This window comes from Aethalodelphis obliquidens, unplaced genomic scaffold (assembly GCF_003676395.1).
Source record: "Aethalodelphis obliquidens isolate GAN/ISIS:26980383/991018 unplaced genomic scaffold, ASM367639v1 scaffold43, whole genome shotgun sequence".
Lineage (NCBI taxonomy): Eukaryota > Metazoa > Chordata > Mammalia > Artiodactyla > Delphinidae > Aethalodelphis > Aethalodelphis obliquidens.
The window spans coordinates 4,401,611-4,420,040 of record NW_020837987.1 but is presented as its reverse complement, the minus strand read 5'-3'; the positions used below and the strand labels follow the sequence as shown (position 1 = coordinate 4,420,040).

The following is an 18,430-nucleotide window of genomic DNA, read 5'->3' as shown; positions in this document are numbered from 1 at the left end:
GTAGATTTGTCTATTTTTCCTTTCAGTTTTCTCATGTTTGCTTCATGTATTTAGAGGTTGTTTGGTGCATACACATTTGGGATTATTGTGCTTTCTTGGTAAATTGATCCTTTAAGCAGTATGCAATGTCTCTTTTTATCTCAGTTAATTTTTTGGTCTAAAATATACTTTGTCTAATATTAATATAGCCATTCCAGCCTTCATTGGACTATTGTTATTATATTGTATCTTTTTCCATTCTTACACTTCTGACCTACCAATATTATTATATTTGAAGTGAGTTTCTTGTAAATAGCATTTAGTTTGATCATCTTTATCCATTGTAAATGTTTATCTTTTAATTGGTATGTTTAGACTGTTTGCATTTAATGTAATTATTGATATATTTTGATAGGCCTATCATTTTGTTGTGTTCTATTTGTTCTTTCTCTTTTTATTTCCTCTGTTTACCATTTCTTGCCTTCTTTTGGGTTATTTAAACATTAAAATTTTTTTAAATTGACAGTTGTAAGAAATAATAGTGATCCCTTATACAGTTTGCTCAGTTTCCTCTAATTTTAATGCTTTGCAAAACTACAGTATAATATTGAATCGGGATATTGACATTAATACAGTCCACTAATCTTATTCAGATTTCCTCAGTTTTACTTGTATCCATTTGTGTGTATGTATGTGTGTATTAGGTTCTATTGATATATGATTTAATCACCTATGTATGTTTGTGTATCCACCACCCCAGTCAAGACCCAGTCAAGGGTCCCTTGTGTTTCTCTTGTGTTGTAACCATATTCACCTTCCTTCAGCTCCCCCTGCCCTAACCCTTGGCGACCACTAATGTTTCCTCTCTTTCTAAAATTTTTTTATTTCAAAAATGTTATTTAAATGGAATCATATAATATATAACCTTTGGGATTGGCTTTTTTCACTCAGCATAATTTTCTGGAGATTCATCCAAGTTGTTGCATGGTTAATAGTTTGTTCCTTGTCATTGCTGAGGAATAATTCATGGTACATCAGTAACACAGTTTGTTTAACAATTGACCTGTTGAAGAACATTCTAGGCCAATCCCAGTTTTTGACTATTACAAATAAAGTTGCTATGAATACTTATGTAATGTTTAAATATTTTTTAATATTCCATTTTAGTTTATCTTTTTTGCATAATATCTCTTAGTATGGTTTCATTGCTCTGGGGACTACAAAAAACATAGTTAACTTTTCATTCTACTTAGAATCAGTATTTTACTACTTCAGGTAGAATGTAGAAACCTATCATCATGTAAGGCCTATTACCCTTCTCTCCTTTATGTTACAGTTGTCTTATTAATTATTTAGTACAACTTATTAGTTATTTAATACAACTTATTATAGTTGTATTAAAAGTTTATCTACCAGCTGGATTCAGGCTACAAGTTCCAACTAGATCTATGGGTTATGGTTCCATGTCAAATTTATTTGCAGAGCCTTTGCAGTGCTATTGGATCTGTCCCAGGTATGCACCACCAACAGTCAGTCTGGGATTTGAGCTGTGGCTTATCCTGTTCCCTTCACAAAGTCTATGGTAGGCAGTTTAGGAATAGGTCCATATACACACAGGCCGGGGGTCTGTCCATGAGTTCATAAATGACTTTATGGGGTCACTTTTCTCAGCTTCTGCCTCTTCACACTCTCTCAGATATGTTCATCTTCCCTGGGTGTCCTCTTTTCACTCCTCCTGGCCAGAAAGCTGAAGCTTTATTTATCCTGCTCTGTCACACGTTGGGCTGTGGTGTGAGGAAATGGAGAATGAAATGGGGGGCACTATTTCTCCCACTTACTCTGAGCATTAGCAGACCCCTTTCCTGCTCATCAAACCAGAACAAGGGAGTGTGTTCTATAGCTCTCTTTGTCTGCACCAGTGCCCATTCTAGGTTTCAGCTGTGTTGCATCCAGGCTGGGGCTACTGGAGGGGAAATGAGGGATTTGATGATACTCTGAATGATGTCCCTCCCCCAATCTATCATTTTACTTTCAGAGTCCTCAAATAGCTGATTCATGCATCCTGTCTACAGTTTATAGCTGCATTCAATGGGAGAGACAGAGAGGAGTGTATTTTTTCCATCTTACTTCATCCATTTTGTCTTTTAAACATTTGTTGACACTTGACACATCCATCTACGGGTGTTTCTTTTTAGTTTTCTTTGTCTTCAAGAACTTGTTCTTTTGTTTAAAGTTCTTTATAATTTTTGTAAAGGTCTTAAATTAAGAAAAAGAGGAGATGGTCAATCTTCTGTCTTTGTTTCATGGATTCTAATAAAATTGTGTTCTATGCAAACTTTGACTATTTTTTCTTGCTTTTCTCAGTATGATTGTTGCTTTTTTAGTTCCATTTCAAGTTCTCAGGGGTTTTTTTTGTTGTTGTTTGTTTGTTTTGTTTTCTTTTATAACAGGTAACAGGGGCATCTATTAGAAAATTGGAAGAATTAATTGGAAGTCTGCTGTTTTGTTTTTTCCAGAAGGCTAGAATAGAGCTTTTCTCCAATTTTAGAATACAAATATATACATATATGATAAAGAAGACATTTTCCCTCTCTTTGTGTTAACCAAATAAAAATATTTTAATTTGTTCATACTATGGTAATAAAAATCTTTTACATCTGTATATTGCTCTCAGAGAATCTTAACATTAGTTCTTTAGTTAGATTTGATAATTACAGATTTCCTTCTTATGCATGAACATCTACCATGTTTTTTGAGAAGGATTATTTTTATTTAACTTGCTTTGGGATTTTTGCTGCCTATCTTTACTAATTAAGTACCAAAGTGTCCTCAGAATTGTGAAACCTTTGCTGAGTAGTAATATCTATTCTAGTTTAGTTGGTTTTTGAATATTTTCAACCTTCATTGTTCCTTTTATTTTAAGATTGTCATAGACCTTTAACTTAATACCTTCATGTGATAAAGGAGAAACTGGGGTTTGGAACTAGATTTTATCCACAGGTACACTGCTTTTAACTTTCACTTTTTATTAACGAAGCTAATGTGAAAGCAAAGTGTTTTCTGTTGCCAATATAACTTCTTTAATTAAACATGAAAGTTATAAGGTAATAGTGCCATGGGTGAAGTTCTAATGTCATCAGAATGGGGAAGATGGGTTTAAAATTGAAACGGTTGGCATGATGGTGACTATAGTACAGCATCAGGAGTTTTGACACTTTATTTAATGGAAAATGGATACCAATGCCTTAAACTCTTCGAGTATTAACTTTAAAAAAATTATAAAACTATAAGAGGCATGACTATGAGAAAAGCACTGATGAAAGCCGAGGATGCCCTGGGAAGGTGGGAGTTTGAAAGATTAAAGCATGAATACTCGAGGTTTCAAACTCTGAGAGAATGTGTATCCTGAACTTAAATTAGGTCAGGCAAAGCAGAATTCCTCCTTCACTTTTACCAGCCTCATGAAGTTGGCAAGTATGTGAAACAAACAATCATTCTGGAATGTGCTGAACCTGATTATAACAAAATCCCAGTGAGAAACCCTGATCTACAGTCTTTGTGCCAGTGGGAGTGGCATTAGCAATTCATTTTCTTGACTAAAAAGTAAAGTACTCTGACAAGTGTTTTTTAATGGAGAGTCTTAAGATCCCTCTCTCTAATTTCCATTTATATCAGAAAGTATCTTTTCAAACAATAGTTTCCCATTCATGAAGACCTCAACCTATTGATATCAGTGTATCTGTCATGCCTGTGCAGTCCACTCAGTAGAATTTCTAATACTTTGTAGAATTATGTTCTTTTCCCCCCAGAAAAAGCCAAATGTTATACCAATCATGTCGTTTTACAAAATATTAATAGATTTTCCCAATATCAATATTATACACAGATATTCCAGGCATACAGCATGTTACATCTACAAAGACTTTAACATAAAAATGTCCTTGGCTTGGGACTCACAGTAAAAGTGTAATAGTAAAACTAAATTAATTTCACGGTAATTTATCATCCCTAAAATTTAAAGTGGGAGAAGGCAAAGGGTCTTTCAGTCAAGTACCTTCCCCGTGTCTTCCAACAAGAACTGAAAGCTGAGATTTAGTGAAAACAAACTAAAGGGTAGTATATCTGGGTAAATGTAACAGGAATTTTTTTCCCCTAAGTTTGAATACCTGACCAAGTCAATAGACATTGAGTCCCAACAACACTGACGCCTTTAAAATGTTCAGTTTTTGCATGAAGCAACTGTGGCCGACAGAGAGCACTTTATGAGAGCACCAGGCACCAGTTGGAATGGCTGTCCAGGGCTAGCAGGACTCCCGCACCCCACTTGCCTTCAGGGTCTAGAAAGCTGGGGGTACCCCCATCCCCTCCCACATTAGACCTCTGTGCCCAGCCTGCCATGTGATCAGGAAGAGACCGTGGGGCCCCACTGTCCTAGCCTTCATAGAACAGAGGGGACCACACGTATCAGGAGACAGACAGCAGCCATTGCATGGGTTTCTGAATAAGCATAACCAGGCTTCCCAAAGCTTCCTTCATCTTCTGCTATTTTATTTCACAGGTTGATCTGGGAGGGAATTCTTCCTCTTTACAGCACCTTCTAGGGATGGCCAACCATTATCTCCAACCATTTCACCTGGAAATCTCCAAAGAGTGTTACCGAAAGTGGAGTCCGGCTGCTCACTGCTCAAAAGCCAATGAAGAGGCAAGGTTGGTGGAAAGGAAAGTTTGCTTTATTTTGCCAGCAACTAGTGGGGAGTGGGGGTGACAGACCCCTGTCCAAAGGCTGACTCCGCCCCCTGACAATCAGGGGGCAAGAGCTTTTGTAGATGGAGGGAGGGGGCTACATGTAGAACACAGCTCTGACAGTCATCTTTTTTTTTTTAATTAATTAATTTTTTGGCTTCGTTGGGTCTTCGTTTCTGCGTGCGGGCTTTCTCTAGTTGCAGCGAGTGGGGACTACTCTTCGTTGCGGTGCGCAGGCTTCTCATTGCAGTGGCTTCTCTTGTTGCAGAGCACGGGCTCTAGAGCGCGTGGGCTTCAGTGGTTGAGGCGCGTGGTCCCAGTTGTTGTGGCTCGTGGGCTCTAGAGCGCAGGCTCGGTAGTTGTGGTGCACGGGCTTAGATGCTCCGGGGCATGTGGGATCTTCCCGGACCAGGGCTCGAACCCATGTCTCCTGCATTGGCGGGCGGATTCCTAACCACGTGCCACCAGGGAAGTCCTCTGACAGTCATCTTGAAATTAGTCATGCAGTGGTCTGATCAGCGTTATCTTGATTGTTTTAAGTACGGTTCGTCTTTAGTTCCAGGGTTGGTTTGCTCCCATTTCTTTGAGGCCAGTTCTTGGAATTGTGGCAGCTTATGTCATGGCTACAGTTTGGTCATCACGTAGTTAACTTCTTCCACCTCGTGGGGATTTCAGTATCTATAAGACAGCTCAAAGGATATGGCTCTGGGGGACTTCCCTGGTGGTCCAGTGGTTGAGACCCCACGCTGCCAGTGCAGGGGGCGTGGGTTTGATCCCTGGTAGGGGAACTAGGATTCCATGCGTGCTGCGCAAAAAACTAACAAACAAAAAATGACATGGCTCAGAATATTATCTATAGCCCTTGAAGAGGAGTTAAAAGTCCTTGACTTTGCTTAATGACTAAACTATTATTATTTGGTCTCCTTTGACTGTTTTCCTTTGTTTCTGCATGTTCTCACTTCTCTGATGAAACTTATTCTTTGGCTAAAATTTTTCTACAGACAAAAGCAGGCTGAGGACATGGGGGGCAAGGACCATAGGGTCCTGCTCCGTTTCAAAAGGACATGCAGGTCCTGCTAAAATCCCATTGTGTTTTCAGGAGCTTTGCAGATTTGTCTTTGGTGTGTTTTCCAGTCCTGTGCTTTTCTTCATTCTCCCCAAGTGATTCATTAGTATTTTTCCTGTTGTAAAGTGTTATCATTAATATCCAAATTAATAGTCAAGGAAGCATCCAAATTTAGGGCAGTGATTTTTTCTAAAGGAAATTGCTTTCTTTCCTAACAAAAACCTCACTTCGCTGGATTTTTCATTTTTAAATTTATTCTTGAAATAGCTTTATTGTTTTTATGTGTTTATAAAGTGAAATACATACTCTTTGCAAATCTAAGGAAAATCCCTAAAAATACAAAGAGGTTAGCAAAGACTACTCATAATTCCACTTCTTGGAGACAGTCTCTCTTTCCACTTGATTTAAATCCTTCTGGTCCTTTTTAGGGAACTAGAAATACAGCTGTCTATATGTGTGCGATGCATAACTACACTGTCTCTTTAGAACACTCCCAACTCCCTTGTCTCCCCTATTTGCCCAGTAGCTCCCAAACTTGGTCCTACTTTAATTTTATGACTATGAGCCTCAACGGGGCCCTTAGCACAGCTCAGCAATATGAATCCATTTCCCCAGTCAGTTAACTCTGCCACTCTCTAAGACCACTGTTTTATGCCTTCTTTTTTCTCCCCCAATCCTTAACACCCTTTCCCTTCCTCACATTCATATGATGACCTTGTTTCTTATTTCACTGAGAAAATAGAAGCAATAAATGAAAGTTGTCTCATGGCCCAGCCATCAAATCAAACCCACCAGCCTCCCTGGCCCCTGGTCCCACTGTGGCTCTCCCCCTACTGCAAGCAACCCCCATGCATGCAGTGCATCCCATCCCTTCTCCTAGTCAGTGGTTTTGCTTCTGACAGGGCTTGACCATCCCTTCGTTCTTCCACTCATCAGTGTTTCTCTCAACTCCTTCACTCCCAGTAGCATAGAAGCATGCTGTGCTCTCAACCATCTTAACACTTCTTGTCCTCATGTCTGCCCCACCTATGACGACATTTCTCTTCTCCCCTTTATAGAAGAATTTCTCAAGAGTTGGTAGACTCACCATTTCCACTTTGTATTGACTGTATTTTCTTATTTTCTGTATTCCTAATTCTTTGGCATTTCGGGCCTTTTTCCTGGGGAGACTGCTCCTCTCAGGGCTAGCTAATTCCTGGAGTTAGCAAAGGACTCCCCTGCAGGCACCTATGATATACAAACCATTCAATTCAGAGCCCACACACCCCAACCATCTCCTTAATCAAACTCTCACTCACCAAACCAGTATTCCCCCTGCCCTAAGTCACTCCAAGGCCCAAGGTACTGGGCAACTAGTGACCATTCCTATAGCCCAGAGCCAGCTGAAATTATCCAGACAATACAATTCTAAGCTTAACCTACCTGCCTTGCCTCACCCATTCCTTCCTTTGAAAACCCCAGAAAAGATTCTGCTCTGGGCCATTCTCTCCTCTCCCCTTCTGCCTCTTGACTGACCTTGGTGCTTCCCTGTGTGGCCCTGCAGGGTATGCCATGCCTCCTCTTTCTAGGGATCTGTGAGTATAAACTCCTTCCTTCATGATGATCATTTCTGTGTTTGTGTACCTTACCAGAGCTGATTAAAACAAATCCTGGGTACACATGTTAGAATACACATCCTGCCTGGTTTTTCTCTTTCTATGACTGTAATCAGATGTTTGTCCCCAGCATTCCTCTGAAACAGATCTTAGAAGAACACCGGCTTCTTGCCAAATTCAATGGTTAATTCTTGGTCCTCCTGTGACTTGAGCTCCCATCAAACTTGATAGATTCTCATAATTTTCTTTTGAAAATTTCTTCACTTGAGCTCTGGGACTCTACACTTTCCAGGAGCTTCTCTTTCTTTACTGGCTGTTCCTTCTCAGCTTCCTTTGCCCATCTTTCTCCTTTTCTTTTCTTTTTAAAATTTTTTTTATTGGAGTATAGTTGTTGTACAATGCTGTGTTAGTGTCAGGTGTACAGCAAAGTGAATCATTTATATATATATATATACACACACACACACACATACACACACACACACACATACACACACATATATCCACTGTTTTTTAGACTCTTTTCCCATATAGGCCATTACAGAGTATTGAGTAGAGTTCCATGTTGCTATACAGTAGGTCCTTATTAGTTATCTATTTTATATATAGTTGTTTATATATGTCAATCCAAGTCTCCCAATTTATCTCTCTTCCCTCTCCCCCCTGGTAATCATAAGTTTGTTTTCTACGACTGTGGCTCTATTTCTATTTTGTAAATAAGTTCATGGGTACCGCTTTTTTAGATTCCATATATATAAGTGATATATGATATCGATATTTGTCTTTCTCTGTCTCACTTCACTCAGTACGACAGTCTCTAGGTCCATCCATGTTGCTGCAAATGACATTATTTCATTCGTTTTTATGGCCATCTTTCTCCTTTTCTTGATGTCCACATGTTCCAGTACCCCCAGGGCTCCATCCTCAGGCAGCTTCTCACCTCTGTCTACTCTCAGGCTGTAGAGGTGATAGGTAGGCTGTAGGTAAATACCATCTATGGACTGATGCTTCAGATGTTTTTATTTATTTTTTTATTGAGATAAAATTTATATAACATCAAATTAACCATTAATCGTTTCAAAGTGTACAATTCTATGGCATTTAGTATATTCACAGTGTTGTGCAACCATCTCTTCTACCTAGTTCCCAAACATTTTCATCACCCCAAGAGGAAGCCCCATACCTATTAAGCATCATTACCTATTCCCTCCTTCCCAAAGGCCCTCGCAACCACTAGTCTACTTTCTTTCTCTATGGATTTACCTATTCTGGAAGTTTCATATAAATGATGATTCCCAGTTGTCTAATCTCTAGCCAGTAGCTCTCCCCTGCGTTCCTGACACCTATATACGACTGCCTACTTGACACCTTCCCTGGCTCTCTAATTGATATAGCAAACTTGGTGTGTCCCAAAACATACTCTTGAGTTACTCCTTATCCTCTCCTGACTTTCCCCATCTCAGGATATAGCACCTCCATTCGTTTAGTTCCTCACTCCAGAAAACTAGGAAGTACGCAATTCTTGTCTTCTGCCTTCATTTGTTTCTCCTCCTTACTCCTCTCTTTTTCTTATTCCTCTTCCCACCGGTTTTGAACAGCAAAGCAAGGAGGCTTTGGTGATGGCAAGAAGGAGGGAGCGATGAGACAAGCCCCTGATCTTGTTCGGCAGATCCTGTTGTATCTGGGAGAATCTGGTGCAGATTATCTAAAGAAGGAAAAGCAGGCAGTTTCTACATCAGAAGCTGCATGGGATAGCTGTGTGCTTGAAGGGGAGGGTCCGGCCACTGCAGTCAGGACTGGGGACAGGCACTGGTAGCAGTCATGGGGCAGCTCAGGGCTCCTCTCTGGGGAGGCGGTGGGGCGTCCCTGTTAGTCCAGCATCGGGAGGCTCTTTCTGCAAACCCGTAAAGCTGTCTCTCCCCTCCCATCACTCCTCATTGGTGTCAGTGTCCAAATTCAGGTTCCTCTGATGGTCTCTGCCACTGTTCTCTGTTTAAGTGGGTATATTTTGGCTTTAGCATGTCATTCTTCATTCTGTCTGTTTCAAATGTGTTACCAGTAAATATAGATTAGGACCAGGCAAATTTTCTTTCTTTTGGAATTTCAAATCCAATATTTAAAATTGTTGTTTCTTCTTCACTTTAAGCCCCAAGTATGTCAGCACATGCTAACCAGCATGGAAGGAGGGAATCTTGCCTTATGTTGCTGGCATTTTTCTGTGATAGATGTGCAAAGATCTGTTAGCAATTAAGGATTGATTTCATTGTCCAAGAGATTTGGGGATGGAAAGTTTGGCACCACCGGATATTTTGGGATCCAGGAAGTGGGACATGTGCACATTTCTTTCTCTGCTGTGTAGTAGCTGCTTCTCTATCAGATGAGTTGGGCTTCCTGGAAAGCAAAGATTTGGGGGCATAGAATTGTATAGAGGGCCTAATGAGTGTAGAAGGACTTCGTGTACAGCATTTAAAATACTTCAAAAAGAATAGAAACTTATTTTGAAACTTAATAGTTAGCAATATTATAAGTAAAGTGGGTTGATTTTTTTAAACCTAGGGTAGATTTTATTTAAAACTGAATATTTAACAGCTAATTGGGTAAGCCTAAAGGCTTAAACTTACACGTCTATGAATTTAGGCCTTGCGTTTTTGACACCTTGGATCCTATTCTCCTTCCTTTGCTATTTTTTAACTTACTGCAACAGATGAGGGGCTCTTAAACCATCTGTTACCCTTTCTTTTTTCTTTTTTTTAACCATATAGAGTCGCTCAAGGCAAGAAGACCCAGAGCCAGCAAGACTGAAACAAAAAGCAAAGGAGGTAAGCATGGCTTGAGATCATTGGGTTTGACATTTCAAGGCTTGGGCCTATTAATTTTTTATGTCCTGCTACTTGTATATCGTTAATAAAAATCTGACGAAAAACTTTTTAGGATGTATTTGTTGCTTTGGCTTTGATCTTAATGTTTGCAAACTAATACATTAATACATGTGAAGCCTTAAGGAGTTTTTCTAAGAGAATATTTCCATACATTATATTTTCATTTCCATTTTAGGTAGCTGAGCCTCTGTGGGGTTGTTGATGGCGGTGGCATTCGATTTTGGTTGGGAAATGTATCTCTTTGCCTGCTGTTAAATGTCACTTCCTAAGCGTGTGAAACCTTGTCATCAATATTTTACCTAAATTCACTTCTGTAAGATCTGCACTTCTAAGAGGTGTTGCCATTTCAAATTCTTCATTTTGGAAAGATATATGAAACTCCATTCAGTTATTTGTAATAGTAAAACTCATCCCAAATCATCTAATCACAGGGCTTGCAGTCTAGTTATCAAAATTTCGCTGAGGTTAGGCTGGAGATCAGCTCAGTTGAATGTCATTATCTTTGCTCCCTTTAAGGTGCCTGTTCCCTAGTAGTGGCAGCTGTGACTGACTAATAGAGTTGCAGTAAACTTGGTTGTCTAGAAACATAAGTCATGCCAGCTAAAACATGTCGTTTTGTTACTTATATGTTATGTATATGTCCACAAGTGCAAAATGTAGTCATGGCATGACAAAATGTTCACCAAAAACTTCTAAAAAATATTTGAGATTTGAGAGTCTAATGAATAATTAGATCACATTTGAAATTTTACTTTGTAAAAATAAGTAGATATGAAACTTGAATGATTACTCATTAAAAAACGATTGCTCACCCGATTTTGAATACTTTGCTGTGACACATGGGTGAATAGGCTGTTGAAATGGCTCTTTCAGTTGTGTTTAACTCAAAAGTGACTGTGAAATTCTCTGAATATTTATGATTTATGCTGAGTGTCATACAACCTTCAATAGTTTTCAGATTTTTATCCTTGTAGGTAATGTTTGAAATGTCTATCATATTCTGATTTCTGTGTGGTTAATTATTCAGGTAGATGTTAAGTACCTTTTTCCTAGAGGAGAGGGAATGGAAAAAAGCACACTGTACAGGAAAGCAAAATTAATTCACTGTGGTGATCATTAAAATAACCACCAATCAGAATGATCATTACAGAAATTTCTTTTACTATTGTTCCAAAAAAGATGAAATCGTTACAACTATGATTATTTTTTAGATCCACTAGAGGGAGTAATGCTGTACAGATTTGTACTTTTAATGAAAAAGATTTGTTTGTCATTGAGTTAGTAAATAAATTTGTGGTAATAGTATTACCGAAATTCAACAGCCGTGGTATTTTAAATCTTCCTTTTTATTTGCGAATGTTGCTGGGTGGTTGATTTAAACTTTAAACCAGCTTTTCGGTGACAGAGGGGAGTGCTCTATACTTTCACACATTTGTCCTACTTCTTTCTCTCCCTTCTAATGTAATTCCTTAATTTTCTAATTCTACTTACCGTCCTGAGGCAATTTTGATAAGCAAATAAGCTTTAGCATTAAAAAAAAAAAAGGAAGCTTTTGAAATCCTCACTTTCATTTTTTGAGAGATTGTGTGTTTGGTGTGGTAGCCCCACAATAAATGGGAATAAATGATGACAACTTCATTTCTACTGCAGCTTTCAAGAACGTGTCTCTGTTCTTGGACCTCCTGGTGGTCTCCCAGACCAGTGCTTTGGCTTGGCGGGTAAATGACACCCTCCCAAACAGGAGATTTCGTCTCAACTTCTGTCTTCCATGAAGTGATGATAATAAGAAGCGTCAAATTTAATGTGTTTCATTTTTCAAAACTTAAAGAATTTAAAGTAATTCATACACAGTGTTTTACAAATGTTAAGAAGTACTGAAGGGCTTGCAATGAAAAGCACAGCATTGGGCTCATCTTCTCTTCTGCTCATGTCACTCCTCAGAGCTATCACTTCATAAAATAAAATTTTTATTGGGGTAAAATTTACATACAGTGAAACGCATAGTTGAAAGTCTTCAAATAAATTGGTTTTGATTAATTGGTACAGTTGTGTGACTACCACCACACTCAAGATACAGGTCATTTCTGTCACTCCAGAAAATGCCCTCATGCCCCTTCTTGTCAAAATTAATTCACCATAGTGACTGTTAAAATGACTACTGATTAGAGTGATTGCTATAGAAATTTCTTTTTCTACTCTTTCCAAAAAGGTGAAATAGTTATAAATATGGTTATATTTTAAATCCACTAGAGGGAGTAATGAAGTCCAATTTATCAGTTTTTAAAAAATTTTATCCCTTATGCTTTTAATATCATTTCTAAGAAATCATTGCCTAACCAAGGTACTAATATTTACTCCTCTGCTTTTTTCTAAGAGTTTTATAGTTTCAATTTTTACATTTAGGTCTTGATGTATTCTGAGTTACATTTTGTGTATTGTGTGAGGTTAAGTGTCCAAATACATCCTTTTGTGTGTGGCTATCCAGTTGTCCCAGCACCATTTGTTGAAAAGACTGTTCTTTCCCCCATTAAATTGTCTTGGTACCCTTGATGAAAATCAGTTGACTGTGAATGTAAAGGCTTATTTCTGGAGTCTCGGTTCTCTTCCATTGTTCTAAATGTCCATCCTTATGCCAGTACTGCACTATGTTGATTTATGGTAGCTTTGTAGTAAGTTTTGAAATTGGGATGTATAAGTTCTCCAACTTTCTTTTTCCAGATTATTTTAGCTATTTTGTGTCATTTTTCATTTCCATATGAATTTTAGATCAGCTTGTCAATTTCTGCCAAAAAAAAAAAAAAAAAAGGCCTGCTGGGATTCTGATAGGGATTATATTGAGACAGATCAGTTGGCAGAAAATTGCCATGTTAACAATACTGAGTAGTCTCCCAGTCCATGAAGACGTAATGTCTCTCCATTTGTTTAGATCGTCTTCTTTAATTTCTTTCAATAATGTTTTATACTTTCAGAGTATAAGTTTTACACTTCTTCTGTTAAATTTATTTCTAAATATTTTTCTTTTTGATACTATTATGAATGGAACTGCTGTCGTAATTTTTGATACTATTATGAATGGAACTGCTGTCGTAATTTCATTTCAGATGTTCATTGCTATAGAAGTAAAATTGATTTTTGTTTGTTTGTTTTTGTTTTGTTTTGTTTTGTTTGTTGATCATTTTTATTTTTTGTATGTTGATCTTCTATCCTGCAAACTTGCTATACTCACTTATTAGTTGTAGTCCTCTTTTTTTTTTTTAAGTGGACTTCATAGGGTTTTCTATATACAAGATTATGTTGCCTGAGCATAAAGATAGTTTATTTCTGCCTTTTCAGTCTGGATGCCTTTTATTTCATTTTCTTGCCTTATTTCCCTGTCCAGAACCTCCGGTACAATGTTAAGAATAGACATCCTTGTCTTGTTCTCAATCTTAGGAGGAGAGCATTCAGTCTTTTGGTAGAAAAAAGTTTTAATTTTGATGAAGCGCATGTTATCAATTTTTTTCTTTTATTGTTAGTGCTTTTTGTGTTCTTAGAAATCTTTGCCTATATTTGTCCTGCACCCCAATTCCAGTGTTGTTTGGGAGTGTTTCCTGCACCAACAAGCAATGCTCCTACACCCACTGGTGTCCTACAGTCAACTCAGTTCTGACACTATCTACCTGGAGATAGGGTCAGAGTGCATAGGTTAAGAGCTCAGTTCCACAAGACCACCCTCCACTTGCAAGCCCACAACCAATTGCAAGCCCAAGTTGTTAACCTGTGCTTCTGACTGACCAAACCGCTACAGATTGGAGGTTCCCACAACCCTCTCCTTGGGTGTGATTAATTTGTTAGAGTGGCTCACAGAACTCAGGAAACCCATTTATTCACTAGACTGCTGGTTTGTTACAAAGGATATTAAAGGATATGAATCAACAGCCAGATGAAGAGATACACAGGGCGAGGTATTGAACAAAGGAGCTTTATCCTCCTGGAGTTTGGGCCTGCCAAGGTGGCGGATGGAAGTGTTCTGGTTCCCCAGCTTGGCAGCTCTCCAAACCCCATCCTTTCAGGTTGTAAAGGAGGCCGCATTACATAGGCACGATTGATTAAATCCTTGGCCATTGGCGAGTGATTCAACCTCCAGCCCCTCTCACTTCCCCAGAGGTTAGGGGGATGGGACTGAAAATTCCAACCCTCTAATCACATGGTTGGTTCTCCTGGCCGCCAGCCTCCATCCTTAGGTGCTTCCCAAAAGCACCTTAATAACATAAAGAGACACCTTTACCTCTCACTACAGGATATTCCAAGGGTTTTAGGAGCTCTGTGTCAGAAACGGGGTGAAGACCAAATATATATTTTTTATTATAAATCTATATCACAGTCTACTTAAGGTTATGAAGATTTTCTCCGATGTTCTCTATAGAAGTTTTGTGGTTTATCTTATAAGTTTATGTCTATGATCCATTTCAAATTAATTTTTGTGTGATTGTTGATTTCTCCCTTTATTTTTGTCATTTTTGCTTCATGTATTTTGAAGCTGTTATTAGGTACATACACATTTAGGATAATTATAGCTTCCTGATGAATTGCTCCTCTATAATTATGAAATATTCCATTTTTTCTTTAGTAATACTCTTTGTCTTGAAGTCTGCTTTTCTGACGTTAAAAGTACTTCATTTACATTTAATGCAATTATTGGTGTGGTTTGAGTTTAAGTCTACTGTCTCGTGATTTGTTGTTTTCTTCTTTTGGCCTTCATTCCTTTGATCCTTTTATCCTGCCTTCTTTTGGATTAATTGAGTGTTTTCAGATTTTATTTTATTTCTACTATTGACTTTTTAGTTACACCTATTTTTATTATATATTAGTGGCTATTCTAAGGCTAACAATATGTATCCTTGATGTATTAAAACCTATTTAGAATTACATTGTACCATTGTTCACATCTACCACTTCTCATTTCACACCTTATACTTCCCACATCACAATTCATACTTCACACGTCACAAATTAAGTAACTTTAAAATTGAATCATTCCATTTATTCACTCTCCCACCTCATCCTTTATGCTATTGTTATATCTTTTATTTCTCTAAATCTTATAAGCCCCACCTTACAGTGCTATTATTTTACTTTAAACAGTCAGTTTTTAAAGTAAATATGGGAAGAGAAAAGTCTTGTATGTTTACAAAGTTATTTACCATTTCTAGTTTGCTTATTCTTTCCTATAGATTCAGGTTTTCATTGGGTATCACTTTCCTTTAGCCTGAAGAACTTCCTTTAGCATTTCTTGTATTAAAAGTCTAACGACAAATTCTTTTAGCTTTCATTTATCTGAAAATAGTTTTCGTCTCATTTTTGGAGGGTATTTTCACTGAATATAGAGTGCAGTGTTGACAGCATTTTTCTTCAACACTTTAGAGATGTAATTCCATTGTCAGCTGGCCTCCATTATTTCTTACGAGGCATCAGTGAACAGTGTTATATTTTCTCAATTATTTTCTGCTCCTCACCCCCTCCTTCTGGAACTTCAGTTGCATACATTGTTAGACCACTTGATATTATCTCAGAGTTCATTGAGACTTTGTTATTTGGAAAGCCTGAGTGTTGACCAAATCCCTCTAACTTGGGAGGATTCTAAACTCAAATTGTCTCCCTTGCAGTGGGTGAAAGCTGAAATCTCTACTCTTTCAGCTGCTGCTTTTCAGCAGGCTTCTTAGAGTTTCCCTGCACATTCACAGTTCAGGGTGAGCTAAGCATTTGAGGGGAGTTTATATGCAAATTTGGTGACTCCCCATTCTGTGGTTCCTTTTTTCCCACCTGGCTTTTTCCCTCTGAATTTTCAGCTTCTCTGGCTGCTTCAAACTCTAACACTTCAAGCCAACTCAGGCTTTCTGCTTCAGTTCTAGCTGCTCCACCCCATACAGACTAGGGAATGCCTTTGGGGAAAATTAATAAGAACATTAATCTCACCCAGTACAATTCCGTTATTTCAAGGCTTGAATCCCCTCCTCTTTATGCCTGCTTCAGGTCACTTTCTAGTGCCTTCAAATAGTTTTTCAAACATTTTGTCCAGAGTTTATAATTATTATCTACAAAAGTGGTAGTCTGATACAATGTAGTCTTTCATAATTTAAACCACAATTTCACAGCAATCATGTTTAACCATTTCTAGTAAAAGGTCTTTTGCAGTTATTTCTGTACTTGAAATACTATGCTTATGTCTGAATGTCTCAACTTTAGAATTATCTAGTGGATTTTTGCTATGTTATATGAAATTTAACTTAATTTACGTCTTTCACCTCCATACCAATATAGTTCACTTGTACCAATATAGTTACATCACTGTTTTTAGTTATTTTAATTGTCACCTATGTAACTTTAGATAACCTTCTTAAACCTATATTTCTTATTCATCAACTCTGGACAGTATCTTAATTATCCACACAGTAAAAAGAGAATATTAGCACTTTTAACTTTCCTTCTCCCTCTTTTATTTTTTTTTGCCTCCCCCCCCCCACTTCTGTATGCTGTGCCTTCATTTTTGCATTGCCAAGCATAATGCCATTTAATTTCTATCACATAAACACAATTATGGTTTCTGTGACTTGCCTATGGCTTGATTCAACACTTATGAATGCAACAAATATTTATTGTGGACCTAGCATGAGCTAGCCTCTGTCCTTGGTGCTGGGGAAACAGCAATGAATACAATAGTAAAGAAAAATCCCTGCCCTTGTAGAATGTGCTTTCTAGTGGGGGCGTTCGTGGTGAGGTGGAGACAGAAAATAAACAAGATAAAGAAGTAAAATGTTTAGTATGATCATTGTGTTTAGGAGAAAAGTTAAGCTAGGAAAGGGTACAGGGAGTGTGTGTGTGTGTGTGTGTGTGTGTTTGTGTACACATGTGCACACACACCTGTGTGTTTTGTAATTTAGATAGAATGGTCAGAAAAGATCTCTCTAAAAGGTGATATTTGAGTGAAGTTCTGAAGGAGGTAAGGGAATAATCCATGTGGATATCTGGGGAAAGAGTTCTAGGCAGTAAGTACATGTCCATTATAAAGAGTAAATATTGTTTGCCTTAGAGCTAAGAAGAAACTATGTTTCTGTGACAACATTCCTTCCCAGTGATTCCAGGAACCCCACTCTTGTGCTATTCACAGAAGAATGTTCAAAAGAATTTGTTCTTGTACTCGACTAATTGCTCACAGTCACGTCATGTTTTCCTCTATGTTATATTTAGATTATACCTTTCTTGTGTATTTTCTCCACCCCCTTTGCTGGTTACCTTTCTTTATTCTCAGTGATAGAAGAAACATATTTTATTCATTATATTACTATAGTTTCCAGGTTATTTTCTCCATTACTTAGAATTCATTCAACTCTTTTTTCACATTCACTGACTTCTGCTCACATCTGCTCCAATTTTACAATATTTTGTTATGATTCTATGGTGCAGATGTTAGTTTTTCTTAGAGTTTTCTAGTTATCTTTTCTTTTTTGGCCTTGCATTCTGTGCATTTTTAATATTCTCAGTTATTATGAAGCCCAGTCATACTCTCTTATGGAATCCCCCCACATCTTTTCCTGGATACCTCCCTTCCAAAACCTGCTGTCTTCCTGCTCTAGGCAGGGCTGGTGGCATCTCTGGCTGCTATATAGCTGACATTCTGGTTCCTCCCTGCCCTCTCAGTTCCATGTCTTCTTCTCTATTAACCAGACCCCTGAATACAGGATTAACTCCTTAAGTGACTTCTTCAGAAGAGGTACATGGGAGGCAAACTCTTTGAGTGTTTGCATGTCTGAAAAGTGCTTTGTTCTGTCCTCAAACTTTATTGATAATTTGGCTGGGTATAGAATTCTAGATCTAAATATCCATCAACAATTTGAAGGTCATGCTCTATTGTCCTCAAGTGTCTAGTGTTGTTGATGAGAAATCTAATGTGAGTCTGATTCTATTTTTTTTTTTAATAGTTAACTCTTTTTTCTTCTAGGAGTCTTTTCAAATCTTTCTTATTGGTATTCTGAAATTTCACAGTGATGTATTTATGCTGGGTCCTTTACATTTAGCTTGCTGAACCTTTGAGAGATGCTCTTACCTTAAAGGCTGATGTTATGTCCATATGCTCAAGGGCAGCATGAATGCATGACTGCATTTTTTTTTTTTTTTTTTTTTTTTTTTTT

The 18,430-nt window shown here is 37.9% G+C and overlaps 1 long non-coding RNA gene across 6 annotated transcripts in view; it reads left to right on the top strand.

The window, feature by feature from the left end:
* The window catches only part of LOC113605789 (uncharacterized), a 210,530-nt gene that overhangs the window by 86,591 nt on the left and 105,509 nt on the right, over positions 1–18,430 (top strand). For 3 of the 6 annotated variants that reach the window (XR_003427345.1, XR_003427344.1, XR_003427346.1), the window contains 2 exons: positions 4,538–4,686; positions 10,146–10,202. This is a non-coding gene — a long non-coding RNA (uncharacterized LOC113605789). The remainder of the gene's footprint in view (positions 1–4,537; positions 4,687–10,145; positions 10,203–18,430) is intronic. The other 3 variants (XR_003427351.1, XR_003427350.1, XR_003427352.1) reach the window with 1 other exon arrangement.